The following is a 21,744-nucleotide window of genomic DNA, read 5'->3' as shown; positions in this document are numbered from 1 at the left end:
CCTGTGCTCAACAACAACAAAAAAAAAACTTAAGCTGTTGTTCCCTTTCACCTGTGCTAAGCAAGTTGAGTTTGTTGGGACATAACTTAAATGAGCTTCAGGTCACACCTGTTGGAGTGTTGGTGTAATATAATGATTTAGAACAGTGGAGGTGGTCTGACGAGGTTTCTTTCCACACCCTTTAGTACTTAAATACCAGCCTGCTAAACTGTGGGTGAGAGATTTACGTTGAAATTTTTTTTTTTTTTTTTTTTGCTGGAAAAGAGGAAATAGAGGGAGAAGGTGAGTGGGGGGAAGGAGTTTGGTGGCTTTCTGAAGCAGAAAGATTGTACAACCTTTAATGGTAGCCAGGCAGGCATTTAACAGGTTTCCTGAAGACCAGAACAAGTTGGTGACTGGGTATAAAGTGAAGCTGAGATGGTAAGTATAGCACCTGCTTATTTATTGTCTAGCTGTTTGTGAAATCTAACGTTAAATGAAAATGATATTGTAGGAGATGCAATGCAAAGAGGTTTGAACTGTCCTTTCACACCTTTCTCATCTTTGATTTGATAACTTTCAGCAACAAATGGAGTATGTGCGCTTTCTTTTAGTCCTATGTAGGAGAGGGAAGGGAGCAGCTGGTGAAAAGGAAATAAGGAAAGAGTTTGTCTGAATGTCTGGAACACTGATGGGTTTTCTTTGCTATGGTCTGGGGACAGTTTTTTCTTTTTGCAGAGCCTTTTTTTGAAATGCTTGTGTCACATGCATTTTTAAGTTTCAGAGTATCCAAGTCCTGCTGATCGTTCAAGAAATTGCATGAGAGAGATGTATGTCTAACAAGTTTGTCTTGCATTGGGCATGTGGGACAAATGGATTTGGTAGTTAATAGTAGCATGATCTTGCACAAAAGGTGTATTGCTGGTGTGTGAAAGAGATCATTTTAACTATACGGAGCTGTCTGGACAGTGTGCTAGTTACATTTTGCAAAGTCACAGTGGTGATGCTTCAAAGATGCTTGTGTCTGAAAACAGTTCTTAAAAATAAATCTTTGCAAGAATCTGTGCTACTACTTTCTTTTTAACACTAGTCTTCATCAAGGAGTTCTGGCTTGGAATCAGTAGAAATATTTTATAGATAGAAATCTTTTCTTTGCAAGATGCATTTGAAACCCAGCTTCCAAGGAAAAATAAGGAAGCATCTGTATATGTGAAACGCTATAGCCTCGCATACCAGTGCCTCAGATCATTAAAGTCCATTATCTTAGTATTGTTGCTCAACATTTTCATGTGTTTAAACTCTTTTATTTTGTTTTATGTGCATGATAGCTCTATAACATGGTTAGCAAATCACCGTATATTGAATTGTTTTTGCTGAAGGTTCATGTGGAAAGGAAGACAATAAAATTAGTCTAATACTAACCAAGGTGGAAGCAAGTTTGAGCTTCATGCCAGTGCTGTCAGTTCCCTCAGTGGGAGAGCTGCCCTCATTAACACAGCTTTAAGCCCGGAGACAGCACAGAGCAGTTTCAAACAGTATCAGCTGACTAGAGTTAGTTCATATAAATCAGTGGGTAGATCATAAAGTTCCTACTGCTGCTCATTAATTAGTGAAGTTAGCTACATTTTCCTGCACATAACTCATATTTCCTGGTATTGTAAGGGTCTGTGGCGTGTGTTGGTTTTAGTGCTGTCTGAGGACAAATTTTAACAAGTTGTACGCTGGAATTTCTTATGGTAAACTAACAGTGTTTTGCACGCATTTGTTCAGTTTCATTTAAGGGTAGTCTGGTTGTGCATCCAGCCTTTTGCTTAGAAAAGCTCATGCAGAGTTGGCTTGTTTGAATAGTCTACTTCTGTAGCATCTTGAAAAAGTTTAAAAGAAAATGCTCTTAGGAGTCTGAATATTGATGCTTGTTTGCACAAGCATGAAAGCCTTCTTGAAAGGTCAGTCTGAAGCATCATTGCCTGGTTTTGTTTGCCTTCCCACCCAGCAATAGCATTTCATGCAATAACATTCTTTTACTGTAAGTTAGTCTTATACCATGACTGTTTCCATGATATGAGTGAGTTTATGATGTGCTAATGGCATTTGATGTTTTGAAGATGTTGTATGGGGCAGACATAGATATAGTTTGCTGTGCACTGGGTAAGTAGGACAGTCAGGTTTGGAACTGAGTAGTAACATGTAGCACTTCCATCAAACACAGTTCAGCAATTTACTGTACTCAGCTTTGCCATCAAAGAGCCTGTTATATGCTCTTGTATCTGAGATAAAGTTACACAGTTAAGTGTGGTTTTAAAAATAAACTGGAAAAAGTAGTCAAGTCCAAAATGTGATTAAAAATTTCCCAATTTCCTCTCAAAGTTCATTTAGAAAAGCTTTCTTTGAACAAATTTATTTTCCTTGTCTTGCACATTTATGATCTTTAAAGAGGATTCTTATTCTGTGTTGTTTTTTTTCTCATGACAGTCATTGATGTATTTTAGTTAAACACAGGTAGGGACTTTGAGCTCAAAGTTTATCTTCTATGCATGGATTTTTTTGAAAAGGTTTCCCCAGACCAAGTATTTCCAGAATTTGTAAGAGGGATTTTTTTCAGGGAACCTCATCTCTCTTCTTTGCCGTTGTTCATGTTTATGCACTTTACAAGTTATTTTCAATGGAACTATCTATTGAGAGCTATTGTATCCTTTTTTTTTTAAAAAAAAAAATAAAAAACAGAACTGAATACTTTACAGATATTGATATATGTATTTGTATATCATATTCAGCTTTGTATCTTTTGAAGCATCTTGTAATGCATTGACAGTACAATGGATCTTTAGTTGCTGATAATGAAAACTGGTTATGTTAGTCTGTCCTGTGTGCCTCTGATATTGTGACCTGAGACAGGACGCTAACAAGGAATTTCCAGCTGTGGCTTCTGGAAACAAGACATCTTAAATTACCTACTTACCTTTTGGGTCTGAAATTCAGTACTTTTTTCTCATGAAAACTTCTCACTTGATTGTTGTTTTTTGTTTTTGTTTTTTTGTTGTTGTTGTTTTTTTATTCAATACAAATACTTTACCATGTCTTCCTTTGTTTTTCTACTATAATGTTCTGTTTCTGAAAGCCATATTTATTGTTACAAATTAAATAGAAACAGGTGATAATGATAAATACTTTCAGAAATTTAGAAGCATGGTTGATGTATCTATCTTTATAGCAATATATAGGCAAAAATTCTTATCCATTGCTTTACACATCTAGCTTTCCTGCCTGAGACATAATCATCTCCCTCTGGTTTTAATAGAAATTTCTATAAACAAAAAAAAACAGAACTTTCACACTTCTTTTTCACTTACATGGAAAACATCACAGACAAAAGTCTGTTTCAGTGCAGACAAATGTCTGTTTTAGTGCAGCAAAACTTTTCTGTGGTATTGCATACAAAATGCATAAATACCACAATTGCCACAAGCCTCTTCCCTTGTCTACTTTAATCAAAAAGCTTTTGATAATGTGAGTTAAGTTTAACTTGAAACTAGAAAGCACTTTTTTGTAGGTACCTCAAACATTGTTTGGAGCAGAATTAATAGCACAGTGATGCAGAACACTCATGAATTTTCTTGGTTTAAAAAGTAGGGTTTACAATAGGCAGAAGAGCCAAGTATCTTTGCCTTGTTGAAGACGCATTGTTTGGAGAATATTGAATTATAATTTTTTCTAAAGTGTCTCAGCACATTCAGACAGATAAGTGATGTGCAACTTTGAGTGCAGTTTGACTTTTTTGACAGAAAAATCAAACTCACTGCTGAAGCTCATTTCTTTCTTCAAAAATTGCATACATGAGTCATTAGCACCTTTAACAAGCTGGAAGATCTCCAAATCTATTTGGTCAATAACTCTCAGCTTCAGAGTACTCCATTAATTTCTTTCTGGTTCTTGATGATGTGCCTCTCACAAAACTGATGAGCATGTTCACAGCTCTTTCTCTTAACAATGGGACATATGGTATGATTTGTATTTGTGAATTTCTTTCATATTAGCTCTTTCGAACAATTTTAACTTTCTTTCAATGTAGTGTTTTGTCTGGAAACTTAAAGAATTTATCAGTGAAAATACAGTATTGGTGAATGTATTTTAGCAGAATTTATGTTTAAGACAACAGTAAGGGGAGATGACATGGTGCAGTATATGTTCTTAGCTTGTTGACGGATAGTACCTGTTTTGTGAAAAGTCAAAGCAACAAATATATATATTTGTACATATACATCCATTATATGTATGGTATACTACAAAATACTTGTGTGATAGCTTTCAGTTCTTTTCAAGAAGTGAGATATGTTTTCTCTTTGGTTGGCTGTAACTCCGTTCCTTAATCAGATCCTGAAATGTGTGGTTCCTTATCAAGGAAGCAGCTCATCACTACATTAATCCTGTGACCCTGCACTGAACCTGCAATCAGCGGATCGCATTATGGGACAGTAGAACAGTTTCTTATTTCTCTGCGTTATGGTTCATTCCATATGTGTTAGATTTCACCAGCCTTTTTGGTTTCTGGTCACTCCATCATGGAAGATTGCTGTGGAATTCTCTACAGGGGTCCCAGAAGTTACTACCTTTTGGGAGGGGTTATATTTACCACATACCTCTTTATTTTTTCTTTTTTCTTTCTAATAATATATTTGCGTGATGTCAGAAATGGCCAGTGACTAACCTGCTTAACAGGAGGTGGAAGTTTTTCCAACAGATCAATTGGATCTAAAGCTTCTTCAGAAAGTGATCTTTCAGCAAAACCAAGAATTACCAAGAATGTTGTAAAATAGGGAAGGCTAAAACAAGATAAAAAATGCATGTAAGCAATTACCTGGGGAACAGTCCCATTGTCCTGAGTCCCAACCACATTTTTTTAGACTGATAGAATCTATTGAAAACAGAATGCTGTTTTCAATAATAAACAAATAGACAAGAATTGAGTTAAAATAGCTTCTGTCAGTCAACACTTGAATGTGGCTGCTGTATTTCTAAGCAGTTTTCCTGAAAGACCCTATGTTCATCTATATTTGCTCCCACCAACAATTAGAGACTACACCCATAATGGGTGTTTTAGACATATGAAGTATATTTGTGTTTGGATGTTATGAGGGCTTGAGCTGAAGGATAGACGTGAGAATCTAGTTCATCTGATCTTAATAGTTCATGTTGATTTACTCCACCCAGGGATCTTTTACCTAGCTTATACTGTCTGCAGCACTCTACTAAGTACTGTTGGTACAGCTGTGCTACTGAGGGAGAACTTAACTTACGATTTTTCCCTTGGCTGTATTTTCACTTTGCCTCAAGTAAGTCATAAAGGTTGAAGTGTATAGTTATTCTTTGTGTGGGGAAAAAAACTTCCTTTAAAAAAAAAAAAGCAGGGGATAATATCCTGCCACAATGTTGCTATTGCAATGATCAGGCAGCAATAAAATTCTTCTTTGTAATTGTTATTATCATCTGGTGATGGGAGCCTTCTGTTCCTTCAAGATGCTAAACTTTCCTTTTAACTACAGCCTTCCGGACCCAAGTTATGTGCTGGGTCTAAATGGAGGGGAAAAACTGGGGAGGGAACAAATACAAAACTGAGTTTGGGAGCCTTAACACCCTTTAATAAAGTTTGATTTTTTTTTTTAAACACAAAACAATCTTAAAAAAAAATAATAAAATGGAATGATCTACTGAATATTAAATATTACAATATGAGGAAATGATGATATCTCTTAATGAGAGATCAAAGTACGGTGTTTTGGTACATATTCTGCATGAAAGCTATTTACATTTCACTGAAGTTGCATTGTCTGTATTCCCTTTGCACTACTGTGTGTAACATTAGCTATGCAGGTGACAACAGAAGTGATGCCGTATGATCAACGCTGTGATTTGTAAGGATGTGATTTGTGAATGTTTTGTGTCCCGTAGTCTTAAATGAAACGATTAAAAACAAAGCTGGAGTAGACTGAGAGGTTTTAGGACAAGTGCAGAAGTTCTGAAATATGTAAAATTGGTCTGGGGACAAGGAACTGACCAGCTGAGGAAAAGGATGGAAGCAATGTGCTTATGTTTCTGTACAACAAGGGCATAAAAAAGGCCTCATGTAACTCTGATAAAATGAGTCTCAAGCATGCTTCGTGCCTAGTCAAGTCTTGGAAAATAATATTTTGAGTTAAAAATGCAGCTTCAAGTGTCTTGTAGAAGGTGGTGGTGGTTCACTTGGTGGTGGTGATGTTTGCAGTTGACTAAAAAGCCATGTACAGTGGGATCAATAGTGCATGTTCTGGTAAACATTAATTGTCGATACCATATTTAATTCTTGGAATTCCTGAGCACCCTTCGTTAACTGCTACTGGTCTGAGAAGTTTCTTATGCGTTAAATGGATTGGATTTTGGACAGACAAGGCCAAATCCAGATTAAAAACAGAGAAATGACTATTGAAGACAGCTCTTGCATGTCTTCAACAAGCACAAAAATTGATTGTAAATGATACTGTCACTTCTGTCTAGTTTGAAAAATTTGTACTTACTGGGCCATCAGCCAGGGACTCCTAGATCTCAGAAGAACTTGAGGTACAATAGGCAGTATGTTAATACATGCTGCTTGACTGCTTGTTTAATGAAAAAAAAAAAGTGTGTTTTTCATCGTGCTACCTCAGCTCTTCCAGACCTCACTGGAAAACTGCAAGATCAGCAGTGTTTAACCACAGCTACTCCCCCAAAAAATCAGGTTTACTTTTTGTCATAAAAACATTCATATTGCTTAGAAATAAGTTTCAGGATTGATTTTTTTTAATCTTTAAATAATTTTATTTGAATAAGTGAAAATTACAGTGTATTTTTTGAGGGGTGCCATCAGATATGAGAACAGACAACAGAAAGTCAACTCTAAATACCAAAATAATTTTTTTGACTTCATGGGATCACTTCATGTAGGCTTACTGTGTTAGGGGATCATACTTTTAAAATCCTTTTTATTTTTTCTTATTGCAAGGTGTTCACCCCCAATCTTTAAACGTTTTTAGTCAATTTCATGTAAGGATACTTTTTAGTATGCAACTAAAGTAATTCATAATAAAAGAAAGTAAAATGTTTTATGTATTAAGCTGATAACTGGGCAATTGGTACTTTTGTAAAATGCAGTCAGGTATTTTATGGGAGAAATTTGATTAAGGGTCAGGTTGTCATGGACAAGGAAATAACTTGACAAACTTGATGTTCCAGTTCACTTTTGTCCTACGCAGCTGTAGTAAAGGGGAGATGAGATGATGGTGCTTCACATAAGGACCTCGTACATTGTCAATAGCCGTACCAATGTAAACATTGTGCCACTGTTAATAATGCAGCAATATGAGATTTTCGTAACTCAGATTTCATAGAACAGGAAGTATTTAATGTTTTCTCAAGTAATTAAGACAAAATGTCTTCTTTTAAGCATTGAACAGCTGTACCTACCCAAACTGCATTATATGGTAATTAATCATATGTCTTATAGTTAACTTGTTTCCTTTATTCTTTTTAATACATTATAATTAAAGGATATTTTCTTTGACTATTAAATAATATTAGTATTAAAGCAGATTGCCTTATTAAAATAAACAAATGGATTTGTGTGACTACAGCTTCATAAAAATCATGCTGTGAACAAAAATATGTATGAAACCAGGAGCATAGTTGGCATTGAGATTTGCTAAACAAAGAACTAGCTGGTTAAGTGGGTGACAAATTGAGTGTTACACAAAAAGATTTTAACTGTATCACTCAGAATTTGTGCGTATTCTTCCTAGCATATACATCTGTGTGTACAAATATGAATAAATGAATTTGGATAAAATTTTTAACTGTGAGATTTGAAGATGGAAGACCAGAAGATTCATTGAGGAGCCTGGGGCTCTGTGAGGTTTAAAGTGGTCCGTGAGGTCCTGTGGAGATGTTTGCAAATGTCTACTCGCCCCTTCATTCTTTAAGCAGATTTATGGGGCAGGAGCTACTTCAGATACATCTGGCAACTACAGTGATCATATTCAACTCCTAGACTTGGCAATTGACATAGTGAAGATGAAAAAGTAACCTACATCTGGAGTGTGTTGTTTGTATTGTTATACTGCAAAACTAGATGACCCTCCCTTAAAACTCATTGGGAAAGCTTTTAATAAGTTCAAGCAAAAAAAAAAAAAAAACAACTACAACAAACAAAAACCTCTGTGTTTTGCTGAATTTGTTTTTCACTGTTTACTCCTGGAAACTTTTTTTTTTATAAAAAACATTGGATTTTATACTGTTGATTTAGTCTTGCAAACATGTTAATGGAGTAAGCATTAAGGAAAGCAGTTTTAATAGAATAAGGAATTCAATTAGTCTAGGACACCATTTTTGGCCTCTGGGTCTGATCTAGAGCCATGTAAATGGCTGATCAGTTATGAGGTGGGAGGGACGGGCAGAGATCAGTCTTTAACAAGTTCACACTGTTTACCTGGCACCACATGATCTCCTATTACATGTTCTCTAGGAAGTGTTAAAAAGTACTTTAAAGCTACCATCTAATTTGTTTGCACTTGTTTTGAACACTGGATTAACTGAAGCTATCTGCCCAACTGGCACTACGTATACCAAGATAGTTGTCTTCTACAGTTGCTCAACATATTTCAGAGGATCTCTCTACACATCTACGATGACTTGCTTTTCTCCCAAACTTGCAAAATTAAATTTTGCTTGGATCCTATTGGGGTAAAGCTCTTATAAATAGACCAGAAATGTCTGGAGCATCTTTAATTTTTTAAATTTACTAGGTATAAAATCTCTACAAATACATGAGCAGGTATAGGTTGTGTGTGTCTGGTTTTTTCCCTGTCGTGACACCAGATAATTAGGAGATAGAAGTATCTTTTTTTTTTTTTCCAGCTTTACTTCTTGAGGCAAGAGTTAAGTCATCTAAACACCAAGTTTCCAAAAAAATGCACTAATAAAGTTTTTGCAATGACCATGCATTGAGCTGTGAGTTGGCCTTTTTGAGGTTGTTCTGGGCCTGACCACTTCACAAATTCCTCCTTTTGCAGGTGGTATACTAAACCTCTGCTACATATAACATTTTCATAGGAGCTTTCATAGTGCCCACTACTGTTTGTGTTTCTACCAGAACATTTAGGTATTCCCTTAATTTTATTTTTCATAGTGCTTTCTATTTTTAAAAGTATCTGAATAGTTATATGAAATGTGACTGCTTGGTTTCTCCAGGGCTGTGAAAGGAGGCCAAAAATACCTGCAAAACACTTATGTTAAAAGATAAACAAACAAAAAGCCCCAACCACACACACACACACACACAAACACAAATAATGAACTTCAAATTTCCTACATTTGCTGGAGTCGAAACTACAAAAAACAAAGCACTTAACCAAAGTGTAGATCTGTTTGACCAATGGGAAATTGTCTTATGTGAAATGTGTTGCCTAGACAGACCAACAAACATGTTTTCTGTAAGTCAGAGGAACAAGTCCACTAATGGTTTAGCTTGGTTGGCTGAGTTTGATGGCCAGGATTAGACTGGAAGAAGTGCTGGAGGGTATTGCTGAGGTGAGGCTTGATGAAGCCATATCTGCATCATCACCCTTGCAATAAGCTGCATTTATAGGAAGTTGAACGGTGCTTGGGAGAAGGATAATCATCCACTAATACAGTGTTTTCCTCTCTGCTTATTAAGGTATTTTTAACAAACTCAAACCAGCATATCCCTTAAAGTTCTGGTAGAGCAGTTTACATAATTTACCTCTGTGTGTTTATGTAGACGTGTTCATTAGCTGCGCTAGGCTGTCTGCAGAAACAAAGCTTTTCATGGAGCAAGCACAGACAAATATTATAGTCCAGGAAGATGAGTGAACTGGGTGAATAACATACTTCTAATTTACTGTGCGTGGAAAATAATGTCACTCTGAGCAAAATGAAGAAGTATTTGGAATCTAATAAACACTTCACCCAAACAATTTTTATTTCCACCTTACTACTTAGATACTAAATAAGGTGCTTTATATGAAAACGCTTTATTGGGAAATGTGCCCTCCTAAAGACTGTTTTGAGCAGAAGAGACAAATTGAGTTTGCTGGAATAACTAAGTACGTAACAGTGAATTTGTCTTTTAGGGTAGAAACCAATTGTGCTACTCTAAAATTTGTACTTACCACATCTTTGAACATAGTCCCTGTACCCATTGAGTGTGTGACACTTTAACATCACTACTATTGTGGAGTAAATAATAAAAAAATAAATAAAAATTCTTTCCAAGTGCTATGGCTAATTATATCTGAAGGGAAGTCTAAAACCTTACTTTCAAGTGATCATGCATCTCTTCTGAGGATGCTGGGACAGATATCTGGCTGATATAAATCAGTAGTGCTCAAGCCAATTAACGTCATAAATGATAAGTGGCCAGTAGTCACACTGATTAGGTGGTCATATTTGTCAGGAAGAAAACGTATTTGGTAGCTTTCAGTAAAAAAAAAAAAAAAGGTATGAGAAAGTTAACAACAAGCTTTAACCCAGCTAGCTTACGTTATGTTTATTCAGCAGATTGTTTTTTTGACCTTACCTGAAATTAGCAAGCACTGGAGTAGCTCAGGTTCATAGTATAGCATGGCTGTGTGCAGTGGGTGCTTGTTTAACTACTGTAGTCTTTGTTGACTTATATATTCTTTATAAGTAATAATTATTTTAAATTTTATTTCACTTAAAACTGCAGAACAAATATCAAGATTTATTTAAATCAAAATGCATCTAAATTAAATCTACAAAAAAAAACAACAACATATCCAAAATATGCAGTATTATATCCCACTTAAATGTGGGAGCTGTGCACTGTCACAGATTATAAACGTTAATTGTGAGCAATTCATTTTATTTGCAAATTGCAATATTCAGAGATGATTTTTTTTAGCTTTTTCTTGCACAGTAAACTCTTCACTGCTCTGCAGCAATCCTTACAGTTCTTGTATTATTAGCAAATCTGTGTCCGTACTGTACTACTGCTCTGGATATTGCCATCAGAATAGCTTTAACTGCCTTGTGGTGATGATTAATCAAACTCATGGCATGCTGGGTGGCTGGTGTGTTAATTGAGACAAAGTTGCTGTGCAGAAAAGCATATAATAAACCAATTGTTTTTCACCACATCACTATTGAAAAGAAACTGCAGCTACAAGGAGAAGCAAGAGGAAACAATTGAGATTACTTGACTATACGTATATATATTTATTTTTAACGTTCCTGCTTTTATGGTCCGTCTTTCTTGGGAGCATGAGGGTGAAAGCAGAGGCAATATAATACTCAGGAGCATGTCTCAAGGTGGACAAACCTTTAAACCAAAAATTGCTGAGCAGTAATATTAGCTGTCCCCAGCTATAAAGAAGAAAAATCAAATGTTGCTGAATTTGCTAGATACAACAATGGTGATTCTGTATAGCAATTCTTTTGCTATGTACAAGGAATTTACTTCATAAGATTGTTAGCAATAGCATATATGGATCATTAAGGCTAGCAGGAGTTCTGTCCAAAGCAGCTTCTCAGGTTTAGGTTTACAATTAATCCAGGTAATCCTGATATGTTTAGAATAAAAACTATTGGTGAAATAAAATAAATAATGCTTTTGATGCAACTTTATAATATTGTATATAATAACATCTGTTTCCTGATGTACTATCTTTATGCTCTCTGCAAGTAATCTGACTGTAGTTTGGGAACATCCAATTTACCAACTGATGTGATTTTTATGATTTGCAGTATGTTCATCTGTTGCACGATGTCTGGTGTTCCATGGTGGTGCCTAGTTTAAGCTTTTCTCTTCAAAATGTAGGGCTTGAATGCATGTATGTAATGGCAGTGAAAAGGCTAGTGCTAATGAACCCAATGATTTTTCCTCCAAACTGAACGAGACAATTACTGAATAATTGGTGAACCTGGTTCTGCAAAGAAGGATCAGCATAACCTCACTGAATGGCAAACCTATGTGTTTATATATATATATATATATATATATATATATATATATATATATATATATATATATATATATATATATAATATATTTATATATATATATATTATATATATATTACATATATATATTACATATATATTATATATTATATATTATATATATATAATTATATATATATATATATATAATATATATGTGTAAATATATATATATATTTATACACACGCATAAAATATGTTTGGCTGTAACCGAAGAATGATTTGCTCATAAGGAAAAACAAAACAATGAAGATGGAAAGGTTTTCAAGAGTGCAAACACCAATAATGACAGCATGGATATATTGTGATACTATAACTACCTCATAGCTAAATCCTCCTGTTTTATGTTTCCGGAGGAAAAAAGAATCACCTATCCACACTGAACAGCTATGCCCAACTGGAAGGTAGAGCACTCAAGACATTTTCCTAAGGAACACAAATAACAAATCACTTTGATTCTGTGTATTATCTCGAATTGCAAAAATATTCTTAAGCAAAACCAAAAAAACACAGCTGATTGTGCCATGAGTCTGCAAACAGGCTGAATTTTATTGGTCTGTAAATTTTTCTCTCAAGTTCCATGCCTTAAGCACAGGATCAAATTTACATTTATCATCAATATTATAGTGTGAACAGGTCCCTAAGTTCATAATAGCAAATTGATCTGGCCTTGTATATTTTTTTTTCCCATGGATTTATATTTTGAAGCTAGAATTTTTCCTTTGTCAGCATGGCCTTAAATGTATCCATTAATGAAAATATGAAAACTGAATACATCTAAATTATGAAAGCTACTCTGCATGTTCTAAACTGTATTTTACTTAGTTAAGCTTAATGGATGTTCCTTAAAACTATTACTTTCTTGGCTCCCCATGTGTCTCATTTGTCTTAAGCTAGCTAAATCAATTATGCATGTCTTAATCTTTGACATAATCTATGAAGTTACCATTTCCCCAGGAATAGCGTATTTATCTTCATTTCTTAAAGATTATACCTAAATTTTCTGTTACCCTGGGTTCTCAAAATTTACATATTTAACTCTTTTTTACCTCTCTATATTTTCCTCTGACTTTAGCCTAAATGGAATGTAAGTCTATCTTTTTATTGCAAAGCGAGTAGCATAACTACAAATGCATTTGAATTTCATTCACTATGCATATTCATCTGTTTCCCTTGACCTAACCTGCTAATCTTTAAAGATACCACTATGAAAGCTGTAAAAAAAAAAAGTGAAGTCAATGTCTTCCCTTTGCTAAAAAGTGTGACCTGTGTTTTGTAGTTCGTTATTTTTCAGTTTCTGGGAAGTTACTTAAAATGTAATACTCCATTCATACTTTCATCATTGGACGACTAGTTTCTTGACCATTGCTCTATTTTCTCCTAACCACGTTGAGGTCTCCTGAGATGCCACATTGCTGCAATGTTCTATGATATGGAGAAGCTGAGCTTCAGTACAAAACTGAATTTTAATACCACTAGTGGTAGGGGCAATATAGGTCACTTGATCCCTTGGAATTCTTAGGGCAAAATAAACATTTTTGTCTGGCATTTCAACTGTACAATATGAGCCAAATAATGTTTCTACCCACTGCTTAGAGTAGCTGAAATTCTGTGTCTTGCCCCCAGAACCTGAGACAGACATGATTACTATTTAGCTTTTATTAGAAATTTAAATAGCCAAGGTCACATTTTGAGTAGGGATAGTGATTTTAATGTAAAGAAATACTTTGTTCTCTATAAATAACCTTTTAATAGCTTAATAATTTTGAAGATGTTGTATTTTGCTCAGTTTGATCCCTTTAGTGATGTTAACAACGCTAAATAAGTATTTCTGCTTGTGAAGAGGTCCTTTTGGATTTATGCCACTGTGTAAGATGAGTTTTGTTAACAGTAGCCTGCCAATGCTCTTGGCTAAAAATACAATCAGATCTCTCTACTTGTAACATAAGTGCATATTTGCCGATTTGCTTTGGAGTCATTATGTTAGCCTTTCTACTTGTATGCAAACCCCTAAAAGCCCTCTGAAATATTTCATGAATGCTGAATGAATCCTCTTTAAAATCAATTTGAAATTTTTGATGGATCCTTAATGATGTTTGAAAAGTTTTGATTAACTCTACTTTTTGGGCAAGTCTAGAAGTACTTGCCAATATCTGTCTAAAATAAATACCAACAAAAGAGCTAGAAAATAGCCCTTGAAAATCTTACAGCTGTTTTTCTTACTTGGCTTAGTTTTGACAGGGTAGCTCTTATAAGACTAACCTTTCTGTTACGACTACATAGGGTTTTGAGATCTAACAGGAGAACATCTCAACCTTTTCTTTGTGTTGTAATTATGTTTTGTGCAGAATTTGTAGTAAAAGATGAAGTTTAAAATGAGGAACTGTGGCAAATGAAGGTGAAACAGTTCCATTAAATGAGAAAGGTAGTTTCTTAGCTGTTGCTGAAGTGAGGTTGAGCAAGTTAATTTGGGCCACGTCTGAAAAGATGTTAATGACCTGCTGTGCATCTTCAGTTCCTGTGGCTGCAATCACAGCTGAAGGTGTTGGGGATGGTTTAGACCAGACTGGTCCACCTGAGAAGTAATTACAGTAATTGTTATCTGAAATTCCTTTAGAGTTGCTTTCTGCAGCACTTCTAATCAATATTGCTCTGTCCCTTTTCACGCAACTGTGGAATCCATGCCTGTCTCTAGGACTGCTAGTTGTAGATTATAAACTGTTCTGGTAGGCCACAAGTTATGTATGTATGTATGTATGTATTTATTTATTTTTCTTATTCTTAGGCAGAAAGCTAAACATGGAATGCATGTCTAAATTGTGTGAAGCTAAAAATCTGCTGTTCAGTTTAGTGGCACTAAAGCTCCTCACCGCATCAGTAGGTCCTGGCTTTTGGATCAATTCTGAAATAAACCGTGTGCTGTGCTATTGCGTTAACACTCCTGTGTATTAGAATGTAATCCGGAAAATGGTACCAGAAAGGTAATGGATGTGAGCTAGGCATCCCAGCTGCATTTTGTTTCCTATAATGTCAGGTAATCAGGGCACAATTAACAATTCATTGGGGATCCTTTTATTGTGGTAATTCCTAGGAAATGAAGCCTGGCTGTGATCCAGCCTTTAGGAGAGAGCTGAAGTGCCAAGGTTCTCACCTGTGTACCTCAAAGCCTTTATTGCCTAAACCAAATTCTAGCTACCATAAACCTGCCTGTCTTAATTTATGTAATCTTGCTAAAAGCTTTATTAATTGTTCTGAATGGAAGAGTCTTGTTACTTTATTTGGACCTCTGATGTTGCAGAGGTTGCCTGAGTCACCTCCCTGACTAGTTTAAATATAGCCACTGCTTTTGGAGTCCCTCCAGGCTTACAGGAATTACTGAAAATCAATTCTGAATCTTCAGATGACTCTCTTAATTTGTACTCTAAAGATTTTGTTTTAATCAAGAACTTTCCAAGTCATGATAGGAAAGGGAAAGAATTGCATATGTCCTACAACGTGACTATTTTATACTAGGAAAAACAGAGACTAAAACAGGAACATTTCTGACTGTTAATATTACGACCTCATGATAAGACTACTGACAGCTATTAATGCACTGTTATCAATGGTTTTCTTCTTCCTATTGTTTGATGGACTCTTCTGCCAGAGTTTGGTGTAGGATATCTTGTATTTCATATTTCTGAGTCTTTCCTGTTAATTAGATTTTCATTTGTTCCATCATTTCATAAAAATCTATGTTGAGTTATAAGGAAGCCAAGCAAACCATACAAAATGAAGTACTTCCATATTTGCAAATTCAACATCTCAGCTCCTTTCCTGATGAGGAGATTTTTATTTATTTCTCAAGAACGAAATATGTTAAAATTTTGGCCTACATCAGGAGAATCCTGGGAGCTGTGGCTGCACTGGGGCTCTCCTCCTGGTAAATCTTCCAAGGGTGGATGTGGATCCTGATAAGAAATTTGAAGGCTTCCTGTGCTTCAAGAATGGGCTCTTTCTTTTGGAAACTCAGGTTTTGCAGCAGGGTCTTGAAGTTCCCTTTTCATTGTGCTCCAAATGAACAGCCTGGCCTTACTGCACATCCTGGAAGTTGGGAGCTTTTGTACAACAAGCAGCTGGACCAGTCAAATCTGGTCTTATAGGCTGTTTGTTAGTATGTTTTTTATCTACTTTGTACAGTAGGCTGCTGTTGCAGTCTGAATCTTTCAAATTTAGAGAACAATGTGCTTTGTAAATTCAACATTCATTTCATGACATCATTGAGTACATCGTGCCTTAACAGGAGCAGGGTGATAGGAGTTGAGTGGATAGCCACAACTGCCCCAGAAACAATATATAAATCTGAAGTTTAGGGACTGGGGCAAAGTATCTGTTATATGGTCAGTGTGAAGATCATTGGTGATCTAAATGGAGCTTAATCATATGAATCCTGGAAATGGCTAGCTTCTTTTCATTTTCCTGAAACAGGCTCTGGATAATGTAGTTGTTTCTTGAAAACTCCACAACCTTTTGTTCCTTTTTTTTTTTTTTTTTTTTGGTACTTTTTCCCCTTTTTAATTGTTTCAGGAAAAATTTCCTTAAAGAAACCCTCATTAGCAGGGTTCTGAAAAAACACACTACACACACACAAAAAAACAAACAAAACCCACAAAAATAGAACTCTAACAACAGCACTTCTCATTCTGGTATCAGGGGCAGGAATTAAAAAACTTAGATTCCAAGATTTTATAGAAAGCTATGGAGGCATTAAGCGATACTAATGAACACATTCATGTTTGAGAATCAAATTGCAAAAATATTCTTGAATTAAGGTAAATAATTGGAAAAAAAAAGCGCTCTGTTACAATACTAGGGTATAATAAAGGTGTTTATTCTGAAAGAAAAGTACATTTCATTTGTAGAATAAAAAATTACAAACAAAACAAAGCTTTATATTTTACTGTAATATTAGTGACATGACTGCAGTTTCAACACTGCGTCTGGTTTTACTACAGTTTCATTAGCCTAGCAATATAATACATTGCACATAGCTATAGCAAAATGAACAGAATAAAATTAGAAGCATTGTGATGGACAGTATATATATTAAACTATTTTTTCCCACGTGTATTCATTTAATTAATCAAATGGTGCTTTGTAACAATGAATGTGCTGTTAAAAAATCACATTTGACCTCGTCTTGCTCTGAGGTCTTACTGATTTTTTGCTCTCTCTATATATTAATTAACTGGTAGTCTGTGCGGTTATTTGTATGGCACTAAAACTAAAGAAATAAAATTGCTTGATCTCTTTAGCCATGTTTAATTAAATAAGTCTTTAAAATAACCATCCTTATTGATACTTTTAACACAATTCTATTCCAGATTTAATTCTCTCAGAATGTTAACTTTTCTTTAAAAAAGAAAAAAAAAAATTTTAAAAATAAGGAACAGCACCACCACCAAAAACCAACCAATTCTCCATTTGCTGTGTCCTGATGGACTGAAGTGGGCTTCATGCAACTCTGAAACTTTGAACAACTTTGCCTGCACCTTACTTTTTTTTTTTTTTTTTTTTTTTAATGACAGAGCACAAATTGTGGGACTGTTTTCATAGTTCAAATATGGCATTCTTTGAGAGTCAGTGCAAAATTGGAACAGTGTGGAATTGCAAGTAATTTTTTTTATTAAGCTAAATCGTACAACCTGTCTGCAGTCCAAGAACTGTAGAGCCCTCAGCTGAATTTCAACTGAATGTTTCAAACAGAAGCATTTGCTTTGGTATTCCTGTACAAAGCAGGCGTATAATGGCAGAGCTGCCCTGGAGATTTCTGCAGGGTAGCGAGCAGTCTGCCATTGTAGTCCTTTCTTGAAGGCACCAGAACTCTTCTCAGTGCAATACAACTGATGGAATTAAGCTCTCCTACAAAACTGTCTGTATAGATCTGAGAATATATTTCAGGTAACAGATCTATAAAATAGAAAGTACATTGATTTTAATATTGTAGATTTTCTTATGGCAGGCAGTGAAGCAGTGTTAGCATACTCTGCAGTGCTTATGTTTATACCAAGAACTCTAATGCATTTTCCAAAAATTCACTAAAATTTAAATTTTTAGGGTTATAACTTAAGCCTATAAGTATTGATTGTTCTAAGAGTGTGAAAAGCAGATCATTTGAATACATGGTGGGTGGTTAGGATTTTCTCAGAGTACAGATAAGGCATTGAAAAGGATTGTGTTAAAGGACTGGGTGTGCCTGAGTGGGATGCAATGAAATGATTTAAGTGTTTTATCTGAACACTACAAAGCAAGAAATATTGGACATGAAATGTTTTTCCTTTTGTAGTGTACTTCCTTTATGTCTGTTTTATTTAATTAGAATCCCAGAGTGATTAATTGATTTGGTTTAAAGAGGCAGGGAAAAGGATTGAAAAGAGAATCTTTGCCTTTTTCTGTTGTCTCTAAACTTAGTTGCTGCATGACTGAGATTGTAATGTGATATTTTGTTACTGCATTTTATATAGATAATTCTGAATTTTCTGATTCTTTCTGCCATTTGAAAATAATAACTCCATTAAATACCCTAATCATTAAATAATTCAAAGACTTTATTTTAACTCTAATTTAGATCCCTTTATGTTGGATTATAGCCTGTCATTTTTCAGAGTATAAGAAAAAGAACATTTTTTTTAGGGTTATTAATTTTTTTTCTCTAGGATAGACATCTCAAAAGTACTTTCCTGTTCTGTGAAATAGTGGAAAGAAAAAGAAAGTATCAGAATAAATTACTGAAGTATGGAGCTATTGTGGGGTTGTCAGTCACACAGTCATAATTAGATTTTTCTTAAGGACCTGGTAGAGGAACAGGAATCTAATTGGGTAACATACTTGATTACTTGAAAAAAAATAAAATCAAAAAACAACCTAACAAAAAACAGGGAAAAACACATGCACACACAGACACACACACATACACAAAAAGGCAACAACAACGAATCTAGTGTTTTATCCCAAGGGTGAAGTTTCAGGAGTGAGGCGAGGCTGACTGCTCATTTTACAGTGCCTTCTCCCTCTGCCTAAGCACTCACTGCACAAGCCGGAAACTATTTACTTCTTATCTTCTTCTGGCTCATTGCAGTGAGCTTAATAAGGTCAGAAACCAGCACAGGAGAGGCAACAGCAAGACTGGAAATGAAGCAGAGGTGGGAGGGATGGCAGCTTCTTAAAGACAGGTAGTTGTTTCACTGCATCTGTTTGACAGAGGCGCTCTCTCCTTCTCTCCCATGTCATCTCTTCAGATGTCATCTCTGTCTTGTTTATAAGTGGCCAGCCTCTGCTTTGGGTCTGGCTGCTAACCTCAAGCAGCTTGTAGGACCTTTGAGTGTTCACATCACTCGTGGCAATGACATAACATAGCATAACCTGATGCTGGATGTTCTTTGAGAGCTTTTCTCCAGTTGTGGCCTTAATTGTATAAACAGGCAGTATTTCAGTTTAATCTGTTGATTTCCTTGCAATTAATCTCAGTTTCCTGATAAATCACTGAAACACATCAAGGCAGCTGTTTGCTTTCCTAGGCTACTTTACAAGCTGTTGCTATATTTGATTAAAAAAAAAAAAAGTTAAGGGGCAATGCTGCAATGCTGGTTTGTGGCAGCTAAAGCTCTGCCTTTGTGAGCTGGAAAGAATTGTACAGAAGTCCAGCTGGTGCATCAGTGTGAGTGTACTGTAAGAGATAGGAGGAGCAGAATAGAAGACATGAGAGCTAATAAACAATGGGATTAGAAACAACTGTTAGTTATTTCTAACAGCAAAGGAATTCAATTGCTACAAGGTGAATGCTGGTTTCTGTGTCTAAGATATCCTCAGTGGACAGCTACAGAAATGTTATCTGTGCTCTAGTTGGACATGTTTCCGGTATGCTTTGTCTGTGCCTGAAAATTGTGATAAACAAAGTCTTTATCTCAGGGGATGAAGGTTAGGAGTGATATTGTCCATTTTCCTGATGATTCCAAATAGTAATCTTGAAGGTGTCGCAGGCATCTGCAATACCTTTAACTGGAAATGTCATATAAAAAGCACAGAGCTATTTGTGTCCAGGTAGCCTTCCTCTTTCTGAATGAAGACCTTCTCGAAACAGCCATGGATTGTGTTCTTGTTTTGAGGGGGTGGGAAAGGATTATGGTGGATTTGTGAGTGTGTGTGTATGTGTTTTTCCTGTGTGTTCATTTTTTTTCTTCTAACTGTTTATGCTTATGTTTTAATGTGTTCCCTTAGTCCTGTTTATTTGGCAGGGAGATGTACTGTTGCATGCATTAAAAAAAAAAAAAAAAAAAAAAAGGATGAAAGAAAATAAGTCGCAAAACATCAGTACAAAGCTTACTCAAGACCGGTTTGAATTGTGCCTGTATCTGAGCATGAAGGACAGCTAAAAATTCCCATGAGGAATGAAGGTAATGAGGTAATGAGAAGTAGGGAGCTGGAAGTCTGGAGAAGGGCTGCGTGGGCCTGGGGAGGTGTCCCTCCCTTCCCAGCAGCTCCTTGCTCTGCACCTCAGCTCCTGTAGCAGTAATGAGCACAGCTCTCACCACGTTACGGTTGTCCTGTGTCCTCAGCTAGTGAGCTGAAGGATGGCCTTTGCCTCAACTCTAAGCTGAACTTAGAGTTCAAATAATACTTTGAAAATTGTGAATTTGAGACCTCAAAGAAAATGGATATTTCTGAGGGTGCTGTGCTGTCTTGTGCTGCTTCATCAGCTGTGATCATCTACTGCTACTTTTTTTAGCAAGACAGAAGAAAATATTCTAATGGCTTTTATTGCACTGATTTTGCTGATTCAGTGATTCAATCCACAAAGTAATTTGAGAGGGACATTAAATTGGGTGGAATTTGAAGGATTTTAGCATTCTAAGCCTCAGCCCCTCAGGCTTCACACAGAATGAAACACATAATCAGCTTTCAGTAAGCACTCATTTTCATTAATCATAAACTGTAGGCAAAGTTGGAGCTTACAAATTTAGGTCTTTTCTTGTTGTTTCATGTTAATGACTATTATCTCCTTTTCCTATTGTATACGACTCTCTCACAACTGTGTTAGCACAGATGGTGAAAATCCCTAGCAGAAAAGTAATCAGCATTTGTGAGCATGATGCACTCAAAATAAATGACAGAGGAGGAAAAATGCATTGCTTAGGAAATTAGAAAGCAGATTAAACTATAATAATGCATGTAAACACATCCAGGAAAGCGGGCTGCAGCTTTGTTTTTGACACAACTGCAACTTCAATATATGTAACCTTCTGCTGAATTTATTGACAGGACAGGGAAGAGTGTTACATAAAAGTTGGAGAGCAACTACTTGAATATCAATAATTTACAATGCTTTTATTTAAAGCTTGTCATAGATTAGGTAGTCAACAAAAATCTATAGAGTAGTGTGTCCTTTCTTTAATTATCATATTTTGACTGAAATATAAGTGAAAGTTGGACCCATTCGCAAGTACTTCGCTTTGATAAAGTGCATACTGTATTAACTGGACCTACCAGCAGCCTTAGATTTAAACTCACCATATAATGGTGACTACTTAGTCTGGAAACAATAGACTCAGCACCATTCATAAAACATCATCACAGGGCTTATGGGACTGAAGCCCTTGGCTTTGTACAGCACTTGAGCGACCGCCCCTTCTGTCATGATAAACTAAGTAACGTGTCGCTAATTTGAAATTCAAGACCCATATTACA

At 35.6% G+C, this 21,744-nt stretch overlaps 2 long non-coding RNA genes across 4 annotated transcripts in view; both read left to right on the top strand.

Annotated features, from left to right (window-relative positions):
* The window catches only part of LOC137858536 (uncharacterized), a 127,928-nt gene that overhangs the window by 10,518 nt on the left and 95,666 nt on the right, over positions 1-21,744 (top strand). The gene's annotated exons all lie outside the window — the stretch shown is intronic.
* On the top strand, positions 3,903-5,952 carry LOC137858538 (uncharacterized). Its single transcript, XR_011097816.1, has 2 exons — positions 3,903-3,978; positions 4,351-5,952. It is a non-coding gene; the product is annotated as an uncharacterized lncRNA (long non-coding RNA).

Source organism: Anas acuta, chromosome 6 (genome assembly GCF_963932015.1).
Source record: "Anas acuta chromosome 6, bAnaAcu1.1, whole genome shotgun sequence".
In the NCBI taxonomy this organism is placed as follows: Eukaryota; Metazoa; Chordata; class Aves; order Anseriformes; family Anatidae; genus Anas; species Anas acuta.
The sequence above is the reverse complement of the archived record's forward strand: the minus strand, read 5'-3'. Positions and strand labels throughout refer to the sequence as shown.